The following is a 26,987-nucleotide window of genomic DNA, read 5'->3' as shown; positions in this document are numbered from 1 at the left end:
GTAAGATAAAGTTGTCAGATCTTAAAAGGATGCTAAGTCTCGAGTTAATTACACTGGAAGGCAAGCAGATATGACAGTCCAGAAAGTAAGTAGGGTAGAATGGTACATGTTCAGTCACGCCAATTTAAAATAGAAAATGCATACACAAATGTTATCTATGACCTTGAGAATCAACAGTTCTTCTAACAGCTGCCCCCACTTGCTCCTAATAGAGTGACCACTACAAGCTACTTTCCCTACTGCTCAATATGTAACTTTAAGGCATACATGCAATGTGTATAGTATGGGGAGGTGCCTGGTTAGAAAATGAAGACCTGATAAGCAGATAAAGAGGTATTGGTTTAACACTGTTATTGGGCCGTCTTTCCTAATAGTATCTAAAGAGACAAACAGCGCGTTAGGGCTTTATGGACAAGGACAAGATGAATACATTAAAATACAATCGACTACTTTGCAGCAGTATAAACCCAATCCTTTAGTGGACATTAAAAGGAAGTTTGCTCCTTTCTCACAGAGTCCTCTAGGTGTCAGTTGGTGAGGCAGCTTTGGTCTGATTATCCTCCAAAGTCTGTTATCACTAAAGAGATGACAATTACTTGATCATACTGAATGCAAGGTAGCCTGAGAAACACTGTCAAGCCCTGTGTTCAAAGGAGGGGAAAGAAGAGTCGAATGGCAAGCTTACATTCTCTACAGCCAGCACTGAAGAGTCAAGGTTCCGGATGGAACCATGGGATCCTTTCTTGGTGGTTTAAGGAATGACCAGCCCCAGAAGTGCATTCACTGACTGCGTTTGTTAACTCTTCAGGGGTTCTTCCATAGACTCCCCAGATCATCATAGCACCTCAGGTCTTAATGGTCCCATTAGGAGAATAAAACTGTGTAAGTATTTTCAAAATGTCTTTATATCATACTTTTAGCAAATGGAGAAGTCAAATTGAGATCTGTCTGATTTTATAGATGATCTCATTCTCTAGTCTACAGGACAGAGGGTAGATGAGCCCCGGAACACTTCATCTGTCCTATCTTGTTTAATGAAAGCCATATCTAAGCTTGTCACTAATGTTGTTCTTAGTCACTCAATTTCTAGCCAACATCAGTGAGAGCTTGATCTTTGGAGCCTTACTTCTGTCAATCCTTGAAGTCACTTCCTAGGGAGGGCATACTTATTTTCCACTATGTGCATATTTGGCCAAAGGGAAAAAAACACAAAACAAAAACATGACAACAAACAACCAAACAAACTGTGCATCAGCTCCTTATTCTGAAGCCCAGAGCTTCTTTGCCATCAAAATCATTGAGGTAGAGTCACCCAATTGCCCAGGTGGGGGATGGATATTGATTATGATCAATATTTTTAAAAAGGACACATTAAATAAACCCTTCCTTTGTTTTCAAACTACAACTTAATTGAGGGAAACAAAACACTTGAATCTACCCATTTGCATAAATAACACACACACACACACACACACACACACACACACACACACACACACACACACACAAGCAGAATGTAGTGGCATGGATTCCAGAGAAGGCCTGAATAATACACCTTAAAAATGCAATTAGACACATTAGATATGAAAGGATTGAGAGAGATGTCAGAGAAGAAAGAGAGAAAGGAAACAAGACAGAGTTCATCCAGGTTGGCAGAGGATCCCAGCCAGGGAATCTGGAAACAGACTTGGTTTTGTACAAGATAACCTGGTCTATAATACTTGTTGGAATAAAGGATGAGACAAGCAGAACTGCTTCATAAATTGGAGTTCTGGAGGCTTTGGTTCTGTTCCTTTCCCTCGTCTTGTGGCTGTCTTGAATTGGATTTTCTCTGAAGCACTTTAATTCTTGATCTGATTGCCTTCACCTATCCACTTTATGAATGAGTAAATGTCACAGTGCGAAGCTGGGCTGAGAAGCCTTCTGCCTCCAGAGACTGCACACATTGGTTGAGTAGTAGCTGCCAATGTTGCTCTTGTCATAGCTGTTTTCCTATGAAAGCATCTACAGTTAACTTTGTTTAGCAAGACTTAAACCTAGACACTTCCTGGAAAGCATGGGGCAGCACAGGAAGGATGGAATAAAATCCCTGAACTCCAAAACCCTTCCCGTTGTTGTCATTATTACTGCTCTGTTGTCTCACTGAACCAAGAGCTTCACATATTCGGTTCAGGGGTTCACTACTTTGACCAAGTTGTCAACGCTGGCCTTTATATCACAGGTGAGCATTGAGCAATTCTTCTCTTATCTGTCAAGTAGCTGGACTTACAGACCAACCACACCAGGCCCAGCCAAAAATTCTTTTTTAATGAAGTGATGAGTTGCTTTCTATCCTTCAAATAATATGGATACATTTTGAAGAAAAATATACCAGCCCTTTAGGAAAATTTTCTGCCCCCAAAATGAGCCTAAAGCCTCCCATTCGCTGAAAAAAAATATGGCTTCATGGGGTAAATGAGTCAAAGGGAGGAGATATGTATAAATCATAAGACACCCCAGTTGAGTCAGGTGTGTATTGGAGCCTTTTGAAGCACAGTTCTTGCTGTCCGACTTAACGTTGGTGCCAGAGATTTGAACCGAAGCCTGGATGAAAACTGACTGCTCATACCATCCTTCAATCTTGCAGACATTTATCATGAGGTAAATATTTATTTTTCTGCACCGTGAGTGAAGGCACACCTCTATGCATGAAGACCAGAGCAGTGGGCCTAACGAGATGATTAGTATTCAACCTACAGTTCTGTAAAGCACAATGCCTCAAGATAACAGGGGAAGAAAATGACAAGGACACATCTGAGTGACCTGCGAGGCATGATCCCGGAGGATGATGAAAAATCGGAGTAGCCTTGACTAGAATGAAGTGACAGGCAAGCCTGGTTGATATGAGCACAGTGTCAGATCATGAAGGGCTAAAGATACAGTCAGAGGGGCTAAGCAGAGGTAGAGTGAGCCATGAAGAAGGCCCATGTGACTGGTAAACAGTAACTTAAAGGGTGCACCGGGAGTGGGAGCAGTGGGGAGCAGGAAAATGTGGCTCCATTTGATCCTGAGTAACATTGGAAATGTTGCCATGGTTTGAACAGAGGAGTGGATTCGTCTAATTTGTTGTGTGCATGTGTATTTGTGGAGGTCAGGGGATGACAAATGTGTCTTTCCAAATCCCTCTCCCTCTTGTTTTTTTGAGACAGAGTTTCTCCTTGTGGTGGATTAATTATGCTTGGCTGAGGGAGTGACCCTATTAGGACTTGTGGCAATGTTGGAGTAGATGTGGCCTTGTTGGAGGATGTGTGTCACTGCAGGGGTGGGCTTTGAAGCTCCTATGTTAAAGCTCCACCCAGTACCAAAAAGACCCCCCCAAGCTGCCTGTGGGAGACAGTCTTTTCCTGGCTGCCTTCAGCTCAAGATGTAGAACTCTCAGCTCCTTCTTCAGCACCGGGTCTGCCTGGATGCTGCCATGCTTCCTGCCATGATGATAATGAACTGAACCTCTGAAACTGTAAGTCATCCCCAACGAGATGTTGTCCTTTATAAGAGTTGTCTTGGTCATGGTCCCTTCATAGTAATAAACTCCTAATTAAGACACTCACTGAAACTGGAGCTTGGTGATTTGAGGAGACCGGCTAGCCAGCAAAGCGATCTTTTTCTGTGTGTCGTCAGCGCCGGTTTTATAGGTGTGCACTACTATATCTAGCTTTTTACATGGATGTTGGAGATCCAAACTTGCACCCTTGTGCTTGTATCCCAAGCAAGCATTTTATAGGCTGAGCTATCTCGCCAACCCTTAAACTGACTTTTTAATGTTTTTTTTTTAATTCTTTAATCTTGCTTTCTTTCTTCATCCTCTCACAGTCCACCCTCTGATTGTTTCAAATGTCAGACCTCCCCACTTACGGAGTCCCAAGAGGATGTCCCTACCACAGCCCCACCACTCCTCCCTACTCCCTGGGGCCTCAAGTGTCTTGAGGGTTAGGTGCATCTTCTCTGACTGAACCTAGACCCGGCAGTCCTCTGCTGTATATGTGTTGTGAGCCTCATATGGGCTAGTGTATGCTGCCTGACTGGTGATCCAGTGTCTAAGCAATCTCAGGGGTCCAGGTTAGTTGGGACTGCTGGTCTTTCTATAGGTCACCCTCCTCCTCAGCTTCTTCCAGCTTTCCCCTAACTCAGCCGCAGGGGTCAGCAGCTTCTGTCCATTGGTTGGATGGAAGTCTCGGCATCTGACTCTTTCAGCTGCTTGTTGGACCTTTCAGACCCCTGCTAGACCCCTGTTTGTGAACACACCATAGCATCAGTATTACTGTCAGGCCTTGGAGCCTCCCCCTGAGCTAGATCCCAATTTCGACCTGTTACTGGACCTCCTCTCTCTGTCGTTTCTGCATTTTTGTCCCTTCAGTTCTTTCCGACAGGAACAATTCTGGGTCAGAGTTTTTGACTGTTGGATATCAATTCTATCTCTCTACTTGATGCCCTGTCTTTCTACTGGTGGTGAACTCTACAAGTTCCTCCTCTCCGTACTATCAAGCATTTCATCTAAGGTCCGTTCCTTTGAGTCCTGTGAATCTCTTACCTCCCAGGTCTCTGGTATATTCTAGAGGGTTCCCCCCACACCTCCTACCTCCTGAGGTTGCTTGTTTCCATTCTTTCTGCTGGTCCTCATGGGCTTCAGTCCTGTTCCTTTCCCCAGTACCTGATCATGTTCCCCTCTCCCCAACGCCCATGTCCCCTTTCCCACCCAGCCCCAGTCCCCAATCCCCCAGTGATTGCTTTCTTCTCCCTCTCAAGTGGAGTAGAGGCATCCTCACTTGGGCCCTTTGGCTAGTTAACCTTCTTGAGTTCTGTGGATTGTATCCTGGGTAGTCTGTACATTTTCTGGCTAATATCCATTTATTCATGAGTACATACCATGCATGTCCTTTGGGGTCTGAGTTACCTGAGTTAGGATATTTTCTAGTTCTATCCATTTGACTGCAAATCTCATGATGTCCTCTAAAAGCTGCATTTATTAGTAAGTATTGATGAATGTTCATGTACATCCGTGAATGTCATATGTGAGCATATGATGGATGTACACCTATGTAAGGGTGTACATCTGTGTAGGAGTGTGTGCATTTGTGCAGTCAGAGGGCAGAGCAGGATGTTGGGTGTCCTGCTCTATCTCCCTACACCTTGTTCTCTTGAGACAAGGTCTCTTGCTAAACCCGAGCTAGGCTGTTTGCCAGCCAGTCTCAAAGATTATCCAGTCTGCACCTCTCACAGTGCTGGAGTTAGGCACACTAGAAACAAAGTATGTTTTTTTATGTGGCTACTGAGCTAAACTCAAATTCTTCTGTGTACACATTGAGCACTCCCTCAACCACCAGACCATCTTTCCTGTATCCCCACTCCCACCCTTGGGAACTACCACTTAATTTCTAAAAGATACTTAGGTCCAGGTGTCTTGATACACCCGTAGAATCCCGGCAGTCAGGAGGCAGAGAGGACATGAAGACTATCCGGGTGAAGGTAAGCCTGAGAAGCACAACTGACGGTGCTAATTCAGAGTAGATGGCCATGGGGGACAGAAAGAAGATAGGAAACCACTCAGATACTCTGGTAACAATCCCAAATAGAGAAGGTGGTGGCCCAGGTCCCTGTCCTGTGGTGGGAGGTAAGTCAAAGTGATAAAAGAGGCTATGGTCCTATTTGGGTACAGTGAATAGAACTGTGTTGGTCAATGTTGTACATCATGAGGAAATGAAATTCGAATCAAGGATGATTGCTGGTTTGGGAACCTAAGTGAAGGAAGAGTGGATTTAGAATTCAATAATATAGGAAAAGAAGGCAGGAGTGAAGTGTTTAAGGTAGAATTAAACTGTCTGTGTGAAAGTGAGGTACTAATTACTCACATAACTGGGAAATGGATCCCGGGATGTAGGGACCTGGAGTGCAAGGGATGAGTTCAGCGGTATGAGTTCAGGGAGTAAGGAATGGGAGTGAGTGGTGAGGTTTTATTCCACTTGGAGGTTGGGAGTGTCACTGTGACTACAAATCAGTGGACAGCAGGTTTGTAGGAAAACCAACAGATAAGAAAACCCTGGAGGTGATTTTAAGAAACTGCTTCTGGAGGAGAAGGATTGAGAACCAGCTGAATGGCCACTGTCTTTCAGAAACCAAAAAAAAAGGAAGAAAGGAGACATCGTAGACTTGGCATCCCGAGACTCAGTTACAGCAGTGTGACCGTGAGTCACTTCTCTCTGGGGTTCCTGGTCTGTCCCCAAGCAGCTCCTCTGTTTTTCTCTTAGGATGTCAACTTCTGGCACATAATTACTTCCAAAGAGTAATACTAAGTAAGTATCTTAAGAGAAGACGTGATTGGATGTGTTCACGTACATGAGACACTCTTCTTACACAATCAGCCTTATTATATACCCATTGCTGCTGTCTTCCTTACCAGATCTATTCTGGTAGCATCTACAGGAGCCCCCGAACCAACATCTGTACATTCACACTGGTTCTCATTTTGGCAGCCACCCAAGAGCTACTTATTTCTCTTCTGTCTCTGCACAGGAGAAAACCGAGATGGGAGTGAAAAGCGCTCCCTGGCAAATGGCAGAGTGGGGACCCCAGGGTGCTTAAAGCCAGAGCCCATGATTTTAATCACCTCTCCACTTTTGATTTAGTAACTTTCTTGTGCCTGGTGCACTCTCAGTAAAACAAATTTTATTTTACTTAAAGCACCCCTCCCCAAGGGCACGTATTAATATTCGAAGAAAAAAAGTTGTAAATCTTCCACAAATCCTTATGCTATCTCTCAGAAAAATTTCTCATCTAATGCACCATTTTAAAACTCCTTTAGATATGAGTGTAATTGTGCACTTCCAACCCCATCCTTGATGCAAGAATTCTCTTATTGTTTCTTAAGGAATGGGGAGTGGGTTGGGTTTGGGTTTTGGTAGGCTATAATATAGATGTAATACTTATGGTTTTCATTATGATAAGGTATGCATTTCCTTACTGCTTATATCACTTCTCTGGTAAAGCTTTCATGACTTGTATCTATAACCTTAGTTAAAAGCCAAATTATATTTCTATATCTGGAAGGGAGCGATGTCTCTCTACCCATTACCTTTACTGCCTTAGAATCTCTAAAACTGTTAGGCTCTGCCATTTCTATCCCTGTTAAATCACGTTATTTATAAATTGTTGATATAACTTAAGTTCTATTTGTACTATATTGATCATTTTTTCTGCTATATAACATGCGTGGTACAAAGACTTTTAACCAGAGTGTTTAATATCATAGATTTTAGAACTGGTTCTCCAATTTTGATGGTAGAAAAATGGAAAAAAAAAGATTTGTACTTCTAAAAAAAAAACCAATGTAACTGGGCTCAACTCCATTTGCCTCTTTACGAGATATCCATTTCACTTTTCAGCTTAATGGAAACCAGAATAATATTTTAGTAGTCATGTAAATTGTACCCGACCATTATTTTTGGTTAATACATGTTTTTTGTTCTAGTTGTATGGTTTCTATCCCGTCATAAAGCTTACATTTATATTCCAATGGCTTTTTTAGAGACTACCCCTCAAAAACATTCGGTAACATACTCGTAACTTAATGGGCATTCAGACTCCACCAAGCCTCTCACAATTCCCAGTGACTCAGCCGGTAGAATTCAGGTCTTCCCTCTTTGAATTGCCTTTGTAACACACTGAATCATTCTGGAAGTTAAGATAGCAGATTTCCACTCTAAGCATAATGCATTAAAACTGATGGACAAATATAAAATACAAACCCACAGCACCTCTATACATGTATAGTATAAGTTGTATAATGCAACTTATTATTAAAAGTAAGACTTCGGGTAGATTTAAGTGTTCATTGATCCATGAGTACAGTATAGAGTGTCATCTCTCATCCTCCCTTTTACCTCAGAAACTAATTTTAATTTTGTCCTCATCAAAACAACAAACTGTATCTCTAGTTGTAATCACCTCTTTGCATTTTCTAGCTACTGATGGCGTCACCTTTCAGGCACCTACCCAAACACCCCCTCCATCTGCAAAGGCTACCATGGTGCCCAAGTTGGAGCAGTTTGGAGACTGGCGAGCATTTTACATCTCTGCTATCATAACGGTGATTGCACTTGAGCATCCTGATTTGCTTGTCTCCCATCAGCATCCTATTTTGGGTAATGAGGACAGAGACTCATCTTACGCACTTCATAACTCTGTGCGAGAAATGGAATGTGTCACTACAACAGCCAGGTAAATAAAACATTTGTATGCAATCGATCTAATCTGGTTTAAGATTCAGGCTTTCCTGAACGGAAAGGCACTAGACTCAGATTCAGCTTGAGCTGTTAACTAGTTTAATTTACTGTCCCTAGTAAATTCCTTATTATATCAGCTCCTCCACTGTGAAAAGGAGAGAGGAGTTGAAAATAGACATTTATTCAAAAAATATAATGATCTTTATATTAACATATGTAGCACTATATTTGATATATAAATGCCATCAGTAGATTAGTATTAATAATAATAAATATAATAAAATATGCTCACAGATCAAGATGAGGATTACTTTTGTAATAGTGGTTATGTATTTCACTGGTAACTTCAAAAATAACCAATGGAAATGTTCATTGAGTAAAAAAGCAATAACATATAGAAATTGTAGCCATTAATTTGTTAATAAGCAAAAGTTAAGGTAAGGACTGGCATTGGCCAACCCCTGAACAAATACAGATAACCTTCATATACCTAAACTGAAAAGCTATTAATGACAGCCTTAAGACAAAATTACTTCCAAATAGAGGAGCTTACAAAAACACATCCTATCTAGGGAGACAAAGAAAGGAAACATCGAGGTAGACAAAAAGAAATAAAAAATTAAAAAAAAAAGAAAGAAAGAAAAGAAAAGAAAAAAACCCCAGAACTCAGAAAGTATAGAAAATACAAGGCCAAAGATACTCATCACAAAGCTGTGTGTGTGTGTGTGTGTGTGTGTGTGTGTGTGTGTGCGCGCGCGCGCGCGTGTGTGTGTGTGTGCGCGTGTGTGTGTGATAGTGCTTATCAACATGGCAAGATCCAGAATCACCTACAAAAAAAAAACCTCTGGGTGCACCTGTGAGAGCTAATGTGGACTTGATGAGGCTCCGGGGTAAACTGAGGTAAGAAGACCCATCATCTGACAAGCTGAACTCCTGGGCATGAGATAAAGGAGAAAATGGGACATTGGCATTCATCACCTTGATCCCTGATGGTGGATGCCATCTTACCAATGACCTCACGTTCCAGTCACTGTGGAACTTCCCTCCCATAATGGGCCATACCCTTGAACTGTGATTCAAGATAAACTCTTCCCCTTGGAATTGCTATTGTCAGGAATTTAATGCAACAAGTGATTAAGACAATATGTGAAGACTATGCAGCCTACTAAAATTACACCTCTGAGAATGTAGTTTTAGAAATTAATTCCATTTTATACGTAACAATATGATTCTATACATATCAACGTGGAAGTCATTAACAATCAAACATCTTTTAATTTTAAGTTTTTGACAATAGAAGCTATTACTTCTTTTATTAGACAGAAAGTTGATCGAGTTAATACATGTTCAACTCTCAGTACAGTATCTGTCACAGAGTAAGTGCAAATTAAGGGCTGGTTTATAATCCTGGTCATTGTGCTGTCTGTGCCAATATCTTCTGTGTGTGCTACATCGAAATCAAGACATTAGCAATAGCTTCACAATGTGAAGTTCCCCAGGCCTTACTGCATAGTTGGTCCTATGTGGGCAGCTTCCGGGGTGAAGTCCCGGGCGGTGATGTCAGTTCCATGTGGCATGGCTCCATCATCATCATCATCCCCCTCATTTAGAGAGCAATGCATGGCATATAGTTAGATCCTTCCTTTCATTATTTTCACTAAAGAAGCCATAATGACATTTAAATTGCTCTGCAGTTTATAAAGTGGCTCCAGTTCTATATTCTGAGATAATAGATAAATTAGGCAAATTGTCATTTGCGTTTTCCCCCCTTCCCACTGTGCAAATTCAACTATAGCATTGATTTAATTCAGTCATTGACTTGTATGTCAGTCCCTTACCAGCTGCTGTGCACATGTATAAAGGTGAGTGAAAGTATGTGTGGGGTTCCTGTCCTTTGAAAGCTTATTTTCTATAGAAGACAAGAACTAATGCATTATCCAAACTAAAGGAAGTAAGCTATATTTGACTGAGCTCATGGTTTCCGAGGGTTAGATTTCATGAGCCAAAAGCAAAGGCTTGACATCAGGAACAACTAAAAGGTTACATCTTGACTCAAACCTTCAAGTTCAAAGCCTGACCCCAGAGACATACATTCTCTAGCAAGGCCACACCTCTTGACCCTTCCAACCATTATCAAATGGAGACCAAGTATTGAAACCTATGAACCAATGGGGCGCTCTTCTCATTCAAGCCACCACCTTCTACTCCCCAGCCCAATAGGATTATGGTCATAGCATAATGCAGAACATATTAACTTGAACTTTGAAAGTCCCCATAGTCTTTTACTGTTGAAACACCATTTTAAAGGAAAATCTTTTCTGAGATTTCAGGAAATCTCTTAATTAGAACTACTGCAAAATCAAAGTAATCTACTACTTCACCCATACAATGACACACAATTACCATGCCAAAAGGGAGGAGTGTGGGCAGGGTGAGGAAATAAATCCTGGACCAAAACAAGCCTGAACCCAGCAGGGTAAACTCCAAATCCTCTATCTTCATATCTGATGTGGAAGGACTTCTAGCTAGATCTACCCTTCCAGCTTCACTGCCTGCAAGATTCATCTCTCTGTGCTCAAACATACACACTTGGATCTGACATTGAAGAAACAGTCTCTCTTATATATAGTATCACTATTTGAGTGTTCACACTAGTAATGGTACTTGCCCATGCTTCCAAAATACATCAAAGGTTGTGTGTGTGTGTGTGTGTGTGTGTGTGTGTGCATGCATGCACATGTGCATTCAACCACACTCACGCACATGCACACAGATATGTTATGGGTGATACAAAAATTAACATAAATTAATATTTTTAAACAAAAATCATAACTCAAATGTCTTAATAACTCAAATGATAAGAAGTTAATTAAGCATATAAATTTAAGGAAAGATTTACTTTGGAGACTGAGATACACATAAATAAACTCATCTTTCTCAATAAATCTCAATATATATATATATATATATATATATATATATATATATACATATATATATATATATATACATATATATATATATATAACTCTTAATAGTATATGCCCAACTTGACTAAGAGCTGCTCTCTAAATTAATCAAGCCTGAGTTTAAATCTTCTCTAGAATTTTGTCTACATCTTATACTTGTGACAAGTCTGCCTGAAAGCTTCTTCGACTTTGCAAGGAAACATGGATTCTAAAGTGTCAGCTCTTAGAATAAGTCTTCTTTCACATTTGCAGAAAACAAAATGATATTTTTCTGTAGTCTTCTGAACTTACAGATTTCTTCCTTTCTTCCTTTTTTCCTTTCTTCCTTTCTCCCTCCCTTCCTCCCTTCCTCCCTCCCTCCCTTCCTTCCTTCCTTCCTTCCTTCCTTCCTTTCTTCCTTTCTTTCTTTCTCTCTTTCTCTGTCTGTCTCTTTCTCTCACTCTTTCTTTGTCTCTTTCTTTGTCTGTCTCTCTGTCTCTCTCTCTGTCTCTCTGTCTCTCTCTCTGTCTCCCTCCCTCTTTCTTTCCATGGCATAGGATCAGAAAAGCAGTAAAAGAAACAAAACCAGCCCATCCCTGCTTAGATTTCAGAAACTCTTTGTGATTCCTTCTAAAGTGCTCAAGAAGTACTTGCCTGTTGGTTGCTGAAGAGAGAGCAGTCAACAGAATGCTGTAGTCAGTAAAGCACATTCTGATTCCCTAAATGGAAGCTCTTAGCATGTATAACAACACACCACAGAACACTGTTTCCTTAAGCAAAACACTAACAACCCTGCTTAACCTGACACATGGTTGCTCTCTTGCCAAATTCTTTCATGGTATTACAAAATTCTTAAATGAATGCAACAAAGACTTTCCAAGCACAGTAAAAATCTGGTGGTAACCATGACCAAGTGGCTTGCCCAGACTCCTTTTCCAAATGGCCAGAAATTTGATTGTTTTGCATCTTCTTTATTCAAAAGCAAGTCTGAACCATCTTTCATTCAAATTACTCACAAGAGGGGATCTTGGGAGACAATTTTCAACCCTGTGATTTTAGAATCTATTAAACCTCTTGTTCTTATAATTATCTTCACATTTTCTCCATTACTTAATATAGATGGCAGAATAAAGAAGCTGCAATTTTGATTACAAGATTGTTTTAATCTCGTTACTTCTTCATAGCCACATTTTCTCTTTAATTTCTAATTTGAAACATATTAAAATAATAAAAAAATTTCAATGATTTTAATACTAATTATTTGACAGGTCTAAGATCCCAATCTTTCAAACATCTTAGTTATGTCAATGAAGCACCTACAATTTTAAGCACTGTGAAAAAATAATTTTAATTTATCAAATAAATGAAGAACATTATATTTAATTTGATATCTCGTCAGTTATCAAACTGAGTTTGAAGAGGAGAAATAACACACTATCAGAACCCTAAAGTAAAACTTTGTTTTCTTTGCTATAGAGATTAGCCTGGCATCTTTCATTTTATAGTCTTGGTACACAGTGTGAGACAGGTGTGTGCCTTTGTCACACATGACTCTGATCCTGGAACTGTCCCATATTCTTAGACACAAAGGCTAACAATATGCTGGCCTCAAGGAGATCACACATCATAAACTGTAGTATGGCTAACATAGTGAGGCAAAGAAAGGTGTGTGTGTGTGTGTGTGTGTGTGTGTGTGTGTGTGTGTGTGTGTGTGAGAGAGAGAGAGAGAGAGAGAGAGAGAGAGAGAGAGAGAGAGAGAGATGAGCCATTCTAAAAACCAATGGCCCTTCCTGGTTTTGTTAGAGTTGAATGGGATTTCAAAGAAGTTATAGGTGTACATTTTGATGACTGCAGTATGTAATTATTTATGAAATCTTTGCAGATTATTTCCTCTGCATACATATCTGCACAAGTTCTCTGCTTTGGTTCTTTACAAGACATTTGCGAAGTGCTGGCACAAGGGGAAAGGTGTAGGCCAAAGAAGGTTCTATTTTCTTCTTCCAGCTTCTGTGAGATACCTTCTTCCACTTCCACAGCATAAGATCTGTAGCTGTATTTTATACATGTAACTTGTGCTACAAAATGAAGACAGTGTATGCAGTGTCTGTATGTATGTGCATATACATGTATACATCTGTATCATAATGTAGATACAGTGTATGTTTTTAAATACACACATATAATTGTAAGTACATCTGTATCTAGTAATTGTCGTAGAGAAATATATACAAGTAGAAGATTCAAATCTTGAAGAAAAAGAACAAAAGGATCTCTAAGCTATCCTTCTGTCCACCTTGCATCAGAGACTTCGCACTCAGCAGAAAGCACGAGGTCAAGTTTAAGTAGAGTATATACCACTTTCTTTACTTATAGGAAAGGAACTTGCTGGAGCTGTGGCATTTCACAGCTGGAACTTCTCCGTGAAGTTACGGGTCTTGATTTTTCTGTTCTTTTCCCCATAAATTCTGTATCATAATACAATATCGTTAAAGCTAATCTAGGGATCCACACTAGCCTTGATCTTACTCTCAGACCTTGAAATCTTATTTAAACAATTTCATTTACCATGAGAACCCCATTTCTGTTTTCAAGGAAGACTAGTGTAAGAATTCCTTAGAGTCACCTCATAGAAACCCTCTTCGGAACCATAGAAGAGTGGGAAGAGAGTGACAGCAGTCTCCTCTCCAAGTTGTCTGTGAGAGTCCCACATTAAAAAGCAGATATCATTAATGAATGGAATACCATAGTATCTGGCTATTCAGGTTACATACACTTTTTTTTCTAGGATTTCCTTTCCACTGAACCACCCAAAGACAGACATGACTCTGTAGGTAGACACATTCTTATTCACACACAGGCTTTTCTCCTTGGATCATGATGCGTCTGAGAAAGATTATATCTATATCTATGTCTATGTCTATGTCTACGTCTACGTCTATGCCTACGTCTTTCACTCTCTCTATCATCTATCTATCATCTATCTATCATCTATCTATGTCTATATCTATCTTTCTCTAGATAGATATAGATATAGAGATAGATAAATGGAGAGAGAGAGAGAGAGAGAGAGAGAGAGAGAGAGAGAGAGAGAGTTAGTTTAGAGGTGGTCACTAATAAGAAACTTACTGTCACCAAGGTACAGCCACTGGCCAGCTATGGTGCACCCAGAAGAAACTTTGTTTTAATTTAGTCCCAATTTATGGTGTGTTGGTCTTCTTCCTGATAGGGGTGAATTTAACACTGGCATTTATAAAAAACTCTCTATTGGATTTGGTGTGAAGAAAGGAAATAGAGAAACAATCCTGCCCATGAAATTAAGAAAAAAGGAAGACTGGAGACAGGTGTAAAAGCAGGAGAGAAGAATATCTTCACCAGCTCTATGGATGAAACTATACGGAAGGGAAAGACACTTCCTAGCATCGCTAAACACTAAAGCATTTGAAAACAGAGACTAACAGTTCTTTTTTAAGTGGACCACAGCACACTGTGACCTACCCACCTTCATTGATGATTCAGCTACCTTCATAAATCTCTTATTCATACATAACCATCAGTATGTGATATTTTAAGAGGTCATACCAATATTCAGTAGTGTGATATGATATGAGAAACAAACAGCTGTCCCAGTAATTAGATGGAGAGTACTGAGTGACAATGTGACAGAAGCAGTGACTTGTGGGAAAGAAGTGTAAAGAAAGGTGCTGAGAATCCCATTTCTAGTAAAACAGAGACAAGTGGCCCTGGGGAACTAGACCTTTAGATTGGACAATTTGACCCAGATATACTTTTCCTCATGATCCCAATATTTAATTATAACCTGTACTTAGACTTCAGTAGAAAAATAATGAAGAGAAAGAGGAGTCACCAGGAGAGAAAAGAGGGAGGCAAAAGAGCTATATTCCTATTCCCAATATCGATTTAATCTCTGGGATTTGGGGATATTACTTAAAATCAAATCCTTAATGCATTATCCAACATTGCTTTCAAGCATGCCCTGTGAGAATGGTTTCATATGACTCCAAAATGTCTCTTGAACTTTGTCTCCCACTAAGTCCATTTGCTGTAATCTCATGGTTGACCAATATCCTCATTTGCTTTATATTGCTATGATAAGACATTCTAATCAAAAGCTACCTGAGAAGGGAAGGGCTTATTTCATCTTCAGCCTATAACTAATCATGAAAGAAGGCCAAGGCAGGAAGTCAAGGCAGGAACCGGGGGCTAAAAACTGAAGCAAAGACCATGGAGAAATGTTGCTTACTCAGCTTGCTTTCTTACACTGCCCAGGGTCACTTTCAGAAAGTGATACTTTCTCCATTGGGATGGGCCCTTGCATATCAATGGTTAATCAAGAAAATGCCCTATAGACTTGCCTACAGATGAGTCAGAAGGGGGAGTTTTCATAGCTGATGTTTCTTCTAATACAGCACTGGCTTGGATCAAGTTGACAAAACAAAACAAAACAAAACAAAACAAAACAAAACAAACAAGAGCAACAACAGAAACCAAACAGGAACATCTGTGATTCCACATTGGGTTGCTATTTCTCCCAAAGTGGAATAGTTCCTTCATGAAGAAGAGAAAACAAAAGAAAAGAAGAGGAGAGTAGAGAAGAGAAAAAGAAAGAAGAGGAAAGAAAAGAAAAGGAAAGAAAAGAGGAAATTTCATGAAGCCAATGAAGCTAGTACAAGGTATAAGGCTAAGGAAGCTCTCAAAACTTACAAAGATTCACAAATCTCTTCCCCCAAGTTACAAAATAGTATAATAATAATAATAATAATAATAATAATAATAATAACAATAATAAAAACAACAACAACAGTGGAGAGAAGTCTATCAGGTGAACATGACTGAATGATGTACAAGGAGTTCCAAGGATCCAAGGATCCATAATTTGCTTTGGGGCTATTTTGGGATCATCCATATGCCTATAAGTAATATCTTACCTGTACACTGTAAATAACCCCAGTAAATTCATTGGTCCAGCCAATTACACTTAAGATTGTTTCTATGGTCTTTCTTTGATAGTCTATCTGAGGTGCCTAGTTGTTTGTTTCCATTCTCTTAGGAGAAGTCACTCAGTGTACCAGAAAAAGCTAATATGGGGCAGACTTGAACTGGGCAGGCTCTCACCTCCTAAGGAAGCAGTAAGGAAAAAAAAGTGCCAAGTGACCACAGCACCAAAGACAACAGTGATCATCTCAGCATCCCTTGCTCATTTCTTGATAAGTAGGTGCAAATATTCTATCTACCCATCTCAGAGGATTGCATTACCTCTCAGGTAACGCACAAGTAAATCAAAGAGTGGGTTTTCTCTGCATTAATTTAGTTATTCTTTGTTGTTTACTGAATCAAATAACTGAGAACATGACTTCTTTAGTCTCTTAGCACTGTCTTCATTAGTATCCTGGAGACTTATGTATATGACCTGAATAAGAGGATTGGGGTCAGAACAAATTAATGCAAAGAAGAGAAAATTGGTCAGAATTTCACAAACTAATGCTGGTCTTATTTGTCACTGAGAATTGTCACTAATTCAGCTACTAGAATGTAAATCTCATGTTATTGGCTCTAAAGACAGACAAAGCAAAGGCACAAACTAGTTACTTCTCCCTGACTGCATTGTCTTTTCTGTCACATGTTTACCAGCTAGACTAGGTGCACACAGAATCTCAGCCCAGTGAGCTTGGTCTCAGAGCTCTTGCACCTCATTTATCCAACTTCTTGGAAACTTCAAACATCAGTATTATCTTCTCTAAAGGGTTTTCCTGTCTTTCTATCTAAAGCGACCCTCCCAAATACTTCAAGGTACACAGTTACTTTCTATCTAGCATGTATAATAATTAAAAATTCATTTAATCTCCTTATCACCAATTTATATCATGTCCCCTATCTATCTATCTATCTATCTATCTATCTATCTATCTATCTATCTATCTATCTACCTACCTACCTACCTATCTATCTATCTATCTATCTATCTATCTATCTATCTATCTATCCATACATCCTATATTAATCTATCACCTACCTAGATTTTATTGATCTAGTTATTTATCTAACTTAACAATTGCTCTTCTCTAGCTAGATAAAACATTCCCACTAGAGCATCTTTTCTGTCAGTTCTCCACAGCATGCACAACAATGTGTCTACCATACAGTAACTGGTCATGAACGGATACATACATTTAAAGATATTTGAGAAGGGGCTGGTTCAAGTTATCACTGTTTCTGATTTCTTTGCAGTAGCAAAGAATTTCTATCCAATCCTCAAAACTGAAGAGCGACACCTTCAATTAGATAATTTTGTTCATTGTTTAGTGACATTCTTCTGGGAATGTAGAAAGATTGTGCATAATTTTTAAACATTGTAAACTACCTGAGGGCTAAATTAAGTTAGCCCTTCCACAAATTAATATGTTTTTTAGGAACATAATGATGTATGATTCACCAAATATCTCAGACCCTTTTTCTTTGTTAAATAAAATCTAAAGGAAATGGCTAATTAGTCAATTTGAATGATTTCCAAATAACATCAGCAGTCTGTGTTTGTCTACACTATCAAGGTGAATAATTCATTAGCATTTATGAGAAGTGCCTGAAGAACACTAGCCGTGGGAGTAAAACAACCTGGAATGGTTTTTAAATGACCTTCCAAGCAGCTTAGATTAACGCGGGCATTATTCTCCCTGTACAAATCAAGTTAAAATTTTCCATGTGTCAGGTCTCAGAAGAAGGCTATGAAGAAGGGCTGCCTCACAGTGGAAGTGACCTTCTGCAGTTCTAGCAATTAGATCCTGCTTTCTTACTGTGTGCGTCTTACTCTGTGTGTGTGTGTGTCTCTCTGTGTGTGTGTGTGTGTGTGTGTGTGTGTGTGTACACATACGTGTGTGCCTGCCTGTCTATGTGAGAAACAGTGACAGAAAGCAGAAGGCAAGGTGACAAGAGAGTAAAAGTAACATGAAAAGGGAGACAAGAAAGAAATAAAACAGCAGTGAGAAAGATAAAAAAGAAAAGAAGACAAGGATACGTTATGGGAAAGGGGGAATGGGGAGAGGAAATAGAAAACAGATGTCAGAAGGCAAAAGGAAGAAAGGGACAGAGAAAGAGAGATGAGAGAGGGTGGGAGGGAGGCAGGGAGAGAGAGGGAGGGTGGGAGGGGAACACTGGTGACAGAAGTGGCAGACTCCAAGGCAGCTTTCCCTTGAGTTGGCATGCCGAGTTGCCAGGCACCCAGGAGTTCTCCCAGATGTGCAGGGTCACCTGATTTATAACTGATTAAAAGTGTAAATTGCAACACAAAAAGGTAAAAGAAAGTAATTGTCACTTTGCTTCTCTCCCGTGAGGTCACACTCCGGCTGGAGCTGAGCCTGCTGGTAGGCACACCCCTCTTGTTTAATAAAATTGTATTAACTTTATCCCTGCCCTTGATTTGTGGCTTTCTCACGTTGTGAGGAATAAATAATAAATGATTGTAAAGTACTCGTACATATGAAATGCCACATAAATGCTCAATACTCATCAGCCCAGTCCAGGAAGCTGGGGGGTTGAATAGAAATCATGGCACACAACCCTTCTTGTTTATGTGGCTAAAATCATCCTGTGTGCTCTGTCTCCTTCCAGTCCTGCAGCAGATTTAATTTTCCCTCATTGAGGAACCCACTTCTCTGCAAACTAAACAACCTTCCTTCCCCCTTTCCCTTGGCATTGTGGCTATGATGGCGGAACTCCTGCAAAGACGTTCATCCTCTCATTTCATCCTCTCACTTCAGCTACTTTCCTGAAGCCCTCCACTGGTGAAATATCTACCGTCTAGTCTGGGGTTTCATTCTGTTTATGTTCAGGTGGAAGGCCCGATGGCTGAGTGGGCCTTTCCTCTATGGTCTGCATTTCTGGAACCATCCATGCAGCAGTTGTGATTGAAGAGTTGTGCTGAATGCAGTCGTACAATCAAACTCAAGACCCTATGCATTGGTATGTCCCCAAGTCAAGCAGATTATTCCTGCTCACTGCATAAAATCTCACAACCATGGGGATCTCTACAAAGGTACAGAAAGTAAGAGGGAGGAAGTCGGATGTTCCTTCACGGTCTGATCCACTTTGCTTTCTTTCCCTTAAAAGTCTGTGTACATTCAATTTAATTTAGTTCGAACTCTCCAGACTTGTTCTGTGAGATAGGTAAGAAAAGGATTAGTCCAAGAAAAATAGCTCACCAAAGCCTCTGCTTGCTCTGCAATGCCAACTCGGTCTACCAGAGTCTGCACTTTGAGGGGGCGGGCTGGCAAGTATCAAGCACGTGCTGCTGTAACTGCTCATGTGGACTTGGAAAGTGTAATCTCAAAAGATATTGTTAGATGTTTCATTCGTATATTTACTGGCATCTGCTTTTATAGGAAAATAGTTAAAAATGAATAAACCCAACAAATGATAAATCTGCTATTTTATCAGTTGCGGCGGCCGTGTGTATCAGAAAGTGGATCATTTCAGATTATTGCTCAGTGTTTATATCATGTGCATGTGACCCCTAAGCCACCAGTGCTACATTCCTTATGAATGTGGGATTATTTCACTTTCTGTACTCATATCTATTGGTTTCCAAGTTTTCATTTGTTAAGAACATACCAAATATATAATTTCTCATAACATGATTTTATCATATTTTAAGAATGGCTCCATATTTATAGTACATATTAATTACTTCAAATATTGCCACATACATTATTTGCCAGTGTCAGTGTCCTCAAGGTGGAGTTACTAGGTGGAAGTTACTTTACTCAAGGCATTTGTTGCACTGCCAAATGTCACTGCATGGGGTTTGGACTGGTTTACATTCTGATCTCTGTGTGGAAGACCTACTCTTCTTATGCCCCACACACCTCTTAGTCAAATGAATTCTCTCAAGAACAATGCACTGGGGTCGCACTGGTTTAGCACTTTCTTCTCCTTTCCCATCCCTTCCCTCATGGCGCAAGAATTAGTGAGCCTTGGGTTTCCCAACAGGTGGAGAAGGCTGAAGGGTGGATAATTACTTTTGGTGCAACCATCAACAACCACGTAGCCTTCTTCCTGCTCCACTTCCTCTAACTCAATTAGCCTGTTCTTACCAGGGGGGAGCTTTCAAAGCATCAGATGAGGTGCTACCTCATGATTAATAATTCATGACAAGAAATGAGGATTGGGAAAGGTAATAATGTCCTCCAAGCTGTTTTCCCCTACCACTCTGCCGTTCTTGTTTGCATAAAATGCTCTGTTTCAATCGATAAAGTAAGCATGCACAGTTACTCTGCCCCATAAACCAAAAGCAGGGATTTGCAAGCGTTTGGAAGTCCTGAGTTCCTTGAAGGATCTTGCAGAAGGCCACAGTCTGTCTCTTAAGTGGAAGACCTGAGCTAGCAGTGGAGTGCACCAACCAAAGCACACAGTAAGACAGAGAAGCTGGTGACTGTGTGTGCACTCAGTATTCTGTACCCAAGTTTCCAGTGAAGTAAAGAAATCTCTCCCGTGGCAGTTTAATTACTTAGGCCTTTTGTGAGGGGATATGTGAAGAGGGCTAACATAAGAACAGTGTGATTTGGAAAATCACATATTTCATAATAACATAAATTATAAGACAAATCAATTACAGGTGTTGAGGCACAGTTGATGGTGGAGTCTATTTTGCAAGGCTGCCATCACGGATGCATATTTTTTTTTCCCTGCCAAATACTATCAGCCATGAAATGTCTCAGACACCGGTCACACCCACTGCTGCATGCTCTGCTGCTCCACATTCTTTTAAGTTCTTCCTCGATTGTCATGTCTCCACAGGCCATAACAAGGGACAACAGTCAGCAGCAATTCAATTTCAGCCTCCATCTGCTGGCAATAAGAACATAAGGGGGAAATTAATGTGCACTCACACACTTGTCATTATACTTCCCAAATTTGTTTTTATAGTAGGGCTTTCCTCCAAGGAAATTTTATACATATATACATATACATATATATACATATATGTGTATATATATATATGATATTCATATGTTCTCACATTTCTGATGAATAGCTCACCTGTTATATGATTAAAACCATCTTTGTTTTTGAAGATGTGGAGATGCCAAAACAATACCCAGTCAAGGCTACCAAGCATTTTCCTGGTGCACCGGTGCAATGCTACTATCAGGAATCCTCTCTAGGTGCCATGGTGGTATTTTTTTTAACAGGTTGATAGCTAATATCCAAGCCAGAAAGCAAGCTGTATTAACAGATCACTACTTTACATAAATACACAATGAAATGTTTGCTTTTTTACCCAGAACAGCCTCTTTTCATGTTTTTCCGTGCAGCTAATTCTCTTCTCCTAAGCACAAGACAAGCCCACTGACCAGCCTTATGGTCTTGAGAAAGCTGGCTACTCTTCTCCACTTCTTCCTCTGTGAAATGGAAGGAATGATAGATGGTAAGTCGCGGGTTTGCTGTGAGAATTAAGCAAAGAGTTCTTAGAAGGTTCCATAACATACAGAGGGGTCATAGAATCTAGATTCTTTAGCTGTCATAGGGGTTTACTAAGTGTTATCAAAATGAGATTGGTATCTCTATTACTTAAGGTAGATTCACTTTAGAAACAAAGTTCTAGATTCACTGATTCCCCCCTTTCTTTCTCTCTCTCTGTGTGTGTGTGTGTGTGTGTGTGTGTGTGTGTGTGTGTGTTGGGGGGGGGAGATTGTACATTTATAGGTGTGCCATAGGCATGAGTGGAGACCAGAGGTGAGTAAACCTCCTTAGGTCCTTTCCTCATATATCATCCCCTTATTTTTTGAGACAGAGTCTCTCAATAGCCTGGAGGTCACTGACAATAGTACACTGGCTAGGAAGCAAACTCCTCAGGTCTGCCAGTCTCCCATTCTCCAGCTTTCTGGTTGCACGAGTATGTCATTGTGCCCAGTCCTGGCAATCCAGCTCAGGTCCCCATGCTTACACTTTCCATACTGAGTTTTCTCTCCATCTCTGTTTATATTTTTGGAATAATCATTTTACCCCAGTGAGTAAGGGCTAAGGAATCATTAACTCACCAGTGATGGCAACGAGGCTTATTTACCCAGGGTCTATTGAGCTCTTCTGTCAGCAGGTTTACTATTCTGTCCCCTAATCCTTCAAGGAAACTCAAGTCAGGCACCTTTTCTTAACTCTCCTCCATAAAACCAGTGTTTGAAACTGGAAACTAGAAGTCTGTCCGTCTATTATTTTCTGTCCATTCTCTAATCAATGTTCTTTCTATAAAGAGATATTAGATTTAAGGTTGACTTTGATTCGCAGAAACAGGATACTTACTTAGGCTTGAAGTAATTATACAAAGAAGCACATATCTTCATGTGCACACAGTGATAACAACAGTTTATTTCTGATGGCTTGCATTGTGATCTCTGGAGAAGATTTAATGACAGATTTCTGACGAGCAGTTCCATAAAAAGCAATTATGAGCCAATTATCCATAGGACAATTTTGAAAAGCCTACTTGTGTTCCTTCCTAATCAAAATGCAGAGAACTTTTCTGATGAGTAGAAATGTGTATATTATGCAGTTCAAATAGTGTGTATATAGCATGCTGTCCCATAAAAGGGACACGCTGCATCAAGTACCACAGGTTGATCTTTGCTCTCTTACTCGGGCTGATGGCCATGATGCCAGGTGATTTAAAAGAGAAGTTCGGAAAGATCTGTTTTCAGTACAACAATGTACGTTGGTGTCAACGGGTATAATGACATGCACAGACACCAGAGTTGCAAGAGCACCTGAAGAGTGTCACAGGATGCTTACAAATGAAGCCCAATTTGGAAAAGTCCAGATCCTCCATTAGTCTCTTATTTAACAAGTATATCTAAAAACGTCTTTATTCCAGAAGCTAAGGTTGCTACGGAGAAAGAAATTATATTTTTGTAATCATTCAACTCCCATACTTGCTGTGAATTCAGAACTTTGCTGGGAATCAGAGTGTATAAAAACTAAATAACCACCAAGAGCATGAAACCAAAATTGTCCACATAGACTGCTAGCTTGAAGCATACAGAAGCTATATACATTCAACCAACCGGGATGGCTTCCGGCTTTTTGAAGAAGAGAGTTCAGTATGGATGTCAGAAAAAAAGGTTAGAAACTAATCAGGGACAAATACCCAGAGCACTGACAACTCAGGAAATGGAGGCAAGGGATTGCTTGAGTTCCCTACTTTAGGATAGCCTGGGCTGCACTGTGATATTCCCATATCAGGAAAAAAGTAGACTCTCTTAAGATAATAATTAGCTTTCTAATGGGAAGGAAGCTCACATACTAAACGAATATAATTTAGGAGAGTTGACGAACTAAAATATTTGCAAAGGTGAGGAGAGTAAGGTTTAAGGAAATACAAAGGATATTGTTAAATATCTTAAGGAATAATAAGTACTAATAATGAGACTTCCCTCTGCACATGAACTAGGGAGAGGAAGAACACAGCAGAGTGGATAGGGAGAGCCACTTCCGCAAAGGCACCCACAGGGACAAAACAGAGGCTGTCAGCATTCTGATCTCACTTTTGCATCCACCCCCAACTTACAAGTATAGTCAAGGACACTGATGCTATCTCCAGGTTTGAGAAGGCATAAAAGGCCAACATCCTCGGAGCCGCTGCCAGCTCAGCTTACAGCTCTCCCTTCAAAAGGGAACTTTAAGGAAGGAAAATGGGCACAGAGAGACTGGGCTTCCAGCGAGCTGGATTCCATCCGCAAATTTGTCTTCCTGATTTCTACTCTGCCTTGTGAAGGCCAAACATCTGAGAATTACCGTGTTTATTTCCTTCATTAATTTAGAATGCAGATTGTCTTCATGGCTCCGATGTTTGAAAGTTTCAATTTGTATTCCTTATAAATCATATAAGCTTTAAATATACACCAGCAATTACAGTTATTATCAGAATTTATTATCAAGAAGGGTGATCAGCCCTGAAGTATCATTTCGTCATCTCAGTCACCACTGAAAGTAAAATTGGACAGAAATTTCCCCAGTTGGAACTTCTTAGGAAGATGTTCTATGGAGATGGACTGGGAAAAATAGAACCTTTATTTACATTTACTTAGCAGCACATTTGTTTTAAGTTTCTATTTTCAAATGTTTTATGACATATTTCAAGTATCTATACTACAAGGATTGAACATATTTACAAATTAAATAAATATTCAATTTATTGGAAGGCAGGATTGGTGAAGTAAGGGTTGCCAAAACTCTCTCTTTTCCTAAAATTAACAAGAACACTGCTAAACAGTGGTCAAAACGATCCTTTCAAACGCTCTGGAAATCAACCAAATGCTCGCAACATCCATGCGAGTTTATTTAAGGAATTCGGTTGACTGTCAGTGGTGTCACTCAGCTCTGTGACATTTAGGCTCTAATCCTGCTCCATTCTGCCCACTGCTAGAGTAGCGCTGAACACCAAGACGTTTCTAACAGGTTAAGTATACAACACGGTGGTGTAGACTGTGCTGGGAAGTACATCTTTCCCCCAAACCCTGTTCCCGTGGAACTATTATCAGGTCTGCCTTGGAGTCACTTGGAAAGATTCCATTCTCAGGACCCTTATGCGACCACTGGGACCTCAATGGGAAGAGAGTTGTCTGTTTGGACATCAGAGTACTCCACCCCAGAAAAGAATAAAAGGAAATCCATAAACATCTTACCTCTCTGAGGTGTCCAGGTCACTTGGAATAATCGCAAACCCCGGAAATTAAAAAGAAAATAAAAATACTACGTTCTCCATAGGTGAGTTTGTACCGTTCTTATATGTGCCTGGGAAGCCCAGGAAGTCTCTTGAGTGGGCAAAGCTGTGCAAATGCCAAAGCAGGGTAGGGGTGGGGCGTCTTGAGCCCTATTTATTCCTCCATTATGTCTATCCTTATCCAAGTCAGGTCAGACCTGAGATTCTGTGGAAGCAAGGAGCCACGATTAACATCAGTTGTAAGCTAGTGGTAATTTTTCACAAGTATTCAAAGATAATTCAATGAGGGAAAAATCTTGTCAAGAAATTGTACTGGGACAGCTGGATACTTTCATAGGGGAAAAAAACCTCCAAATTTCTAATCTTATACCAAATTTCCAAATCAAATCAAAATGAGTTGTTACCTAAAATGAAGCATTTGAACTTTAAACTCCTTAGAAGAAAGCAGACTGAGCCTTTAGTGTCTTTGAACCAGGTGATGCTATTAAACAAGTCGCTGAAAGTGAATATATAAAAGATAAATTGGACTCCATCAAAGTGTTCTAAAATTACTTTGTTTCTATAAAGCATATGAACAGTATAGTGCAGGGACAGCCCACAGCATGTCGGGGAGTGTTGAAGGAACTGCTGTGGTAAGAATGTGTATCTGGGTTACACAGTTCGCCCTTGCAATTTAATAATCAGGTGAAAATGACCACGATTCAAAAATTCTTTAGCTTTAGGGACTTCATAGAAATGTCTTTAAAGAAGATACACAAATGACCACAGAGCACATAAATATTCTCATCCTGAGTTTTTAAAGAAAATACAAATTAAAAGCAAAAGAAGAGATTCTTTCTTACACACTGAGTGGCAGAATTTATAGTTAAGGAAAGTATTGAAAAAACATGGACAATGGAACTCACGTACATTGCTGGTGAGGATGTAAAACAGGGAACCATTCTTTAGAGTTTAGAAAAGCTTCAAAAGTTAAACACAGCGCTTACATATGGCCCCACCTCTCCATCCCAAGCTATGTAATAAGTGACATGAAAACATGTATCCAAATCATATAGCTTTTATTGATATAGTTCCCATCAGCGAAAAACTCACATACAAAACAACCAAAAGTCCCAACAACAACAACAAAAACCAGATCAATCCACAGGCTCATTTATGAGCTAAAAAAGAGAACTTAAACTATGGTACAGCTGTAGAAGGGAGTACTACTGAGCAATGAAAAAGGGATTAAGTATGGATTCACAGACAACACAGATATACTTTGAAGACATTGTACCAAGTGGCAGAAGCCTGTCACAGAAAAGCATAGCCTGCTATTTCTTCTTCCTAAAATATTCGAGAGAGGTGACCCCATATAACCAAGAACCAGTTAGAGATCTCCAGAAACTAGATCAATGATTGCTAACCGACAGAGCTGTCTTTGCGGCTGACAAAAATATAATGTTGGTAATTATCACAGAAAACCTAAAATAGAGTTGATGGTCATACTGAGTCATACCCTCTTAAAAAGCAAACTTTACGATCTGTAATTACATCTCAATAAAAATCATAGAAAGTTATTGAAGTTTGCTGCATCATATATATTAGAATGTAAGATGAAAATAACCAGAGATGGGTTAGGGGTCCTGAGGTGAAATTAGTTCTGTCAGGCTGGCAGTCCAAAATACATCAACTTTAATGTTAGTTAAAAGAAAAAACAAAACAAAAAGGCAACTACAAAAGAAGTTGGTAATAGTAGACAGAGTTTTGAAGAATACAAGGTAAAAAGAAAAGAGACAAACATAAGAGTAAATGAACCAAAGTGTTCACACAATTTCAGTAAACAATAAACTTGGCAATGTGACACCCACAGGTTCAATTTCAAATTGCGTAAATCTTAGCCTGAGAACATATTGAAGCTGAAATTGATAAACAATACTTGGTCATGAAGAGGTGGGTAGAGCTCAGGGAGTCTGTGAATCTGAGCTGCTGGGAAGAGAAGGGAGAGAGGAGGGAGTAACGTGACAGAAGGGAACTCCATCTACCGTAAACTCAGTTCAGATACTGGCCAATGCTGAG

At 39.9% G+C, this 26,987-nt stretch overlaps 1 long non-coding RNA gene across 1 annotated transcript in view; it reads left to right on the top strand.

Moving 5' to 3' along the window:
- LOC102546938 (uncharacterized) overlaps positions 1 to 26,987 on the top strand; it is a 52,470-nt gene that overhangs the window by 15,677 nt on the left and 9,806 nt on the right. Inside the window, exons 4-6 of the long non-coding RNA XR_591376.4 lie at positions 6,147 to 6,326; positions 7,995 to 8,250; positions 21,529 to 21,641. This is a non-coding gene — a long non-coding RNA (uncharacterized LOC102546938). The remainder of the gene's footprint in view (positions 1 to 6,146; positions 6,327 to 7,994; positions 8,251 to 21,528; positions 21,642 to 26,987) is intronic.

This window comes from Rattus norvegicus, chromosome 2, assembly GCF_036323735.1.
Source record: "Rattus norvegicus strain BN/NHsdMcwi chromosome 2, GRCr8, whole genome shotgun sequence".
In the NCBI taxonomy this organism is placed as follows: domain Eukaryota; kingdom Metazoa; phylum Chordata; class Mammalia; order Rodentia; family Muridae; genus Rattus; species Rattus norvegicus.
This window is presented reverse-complemented; position numbering and strand designations above follow the sequence as displayed.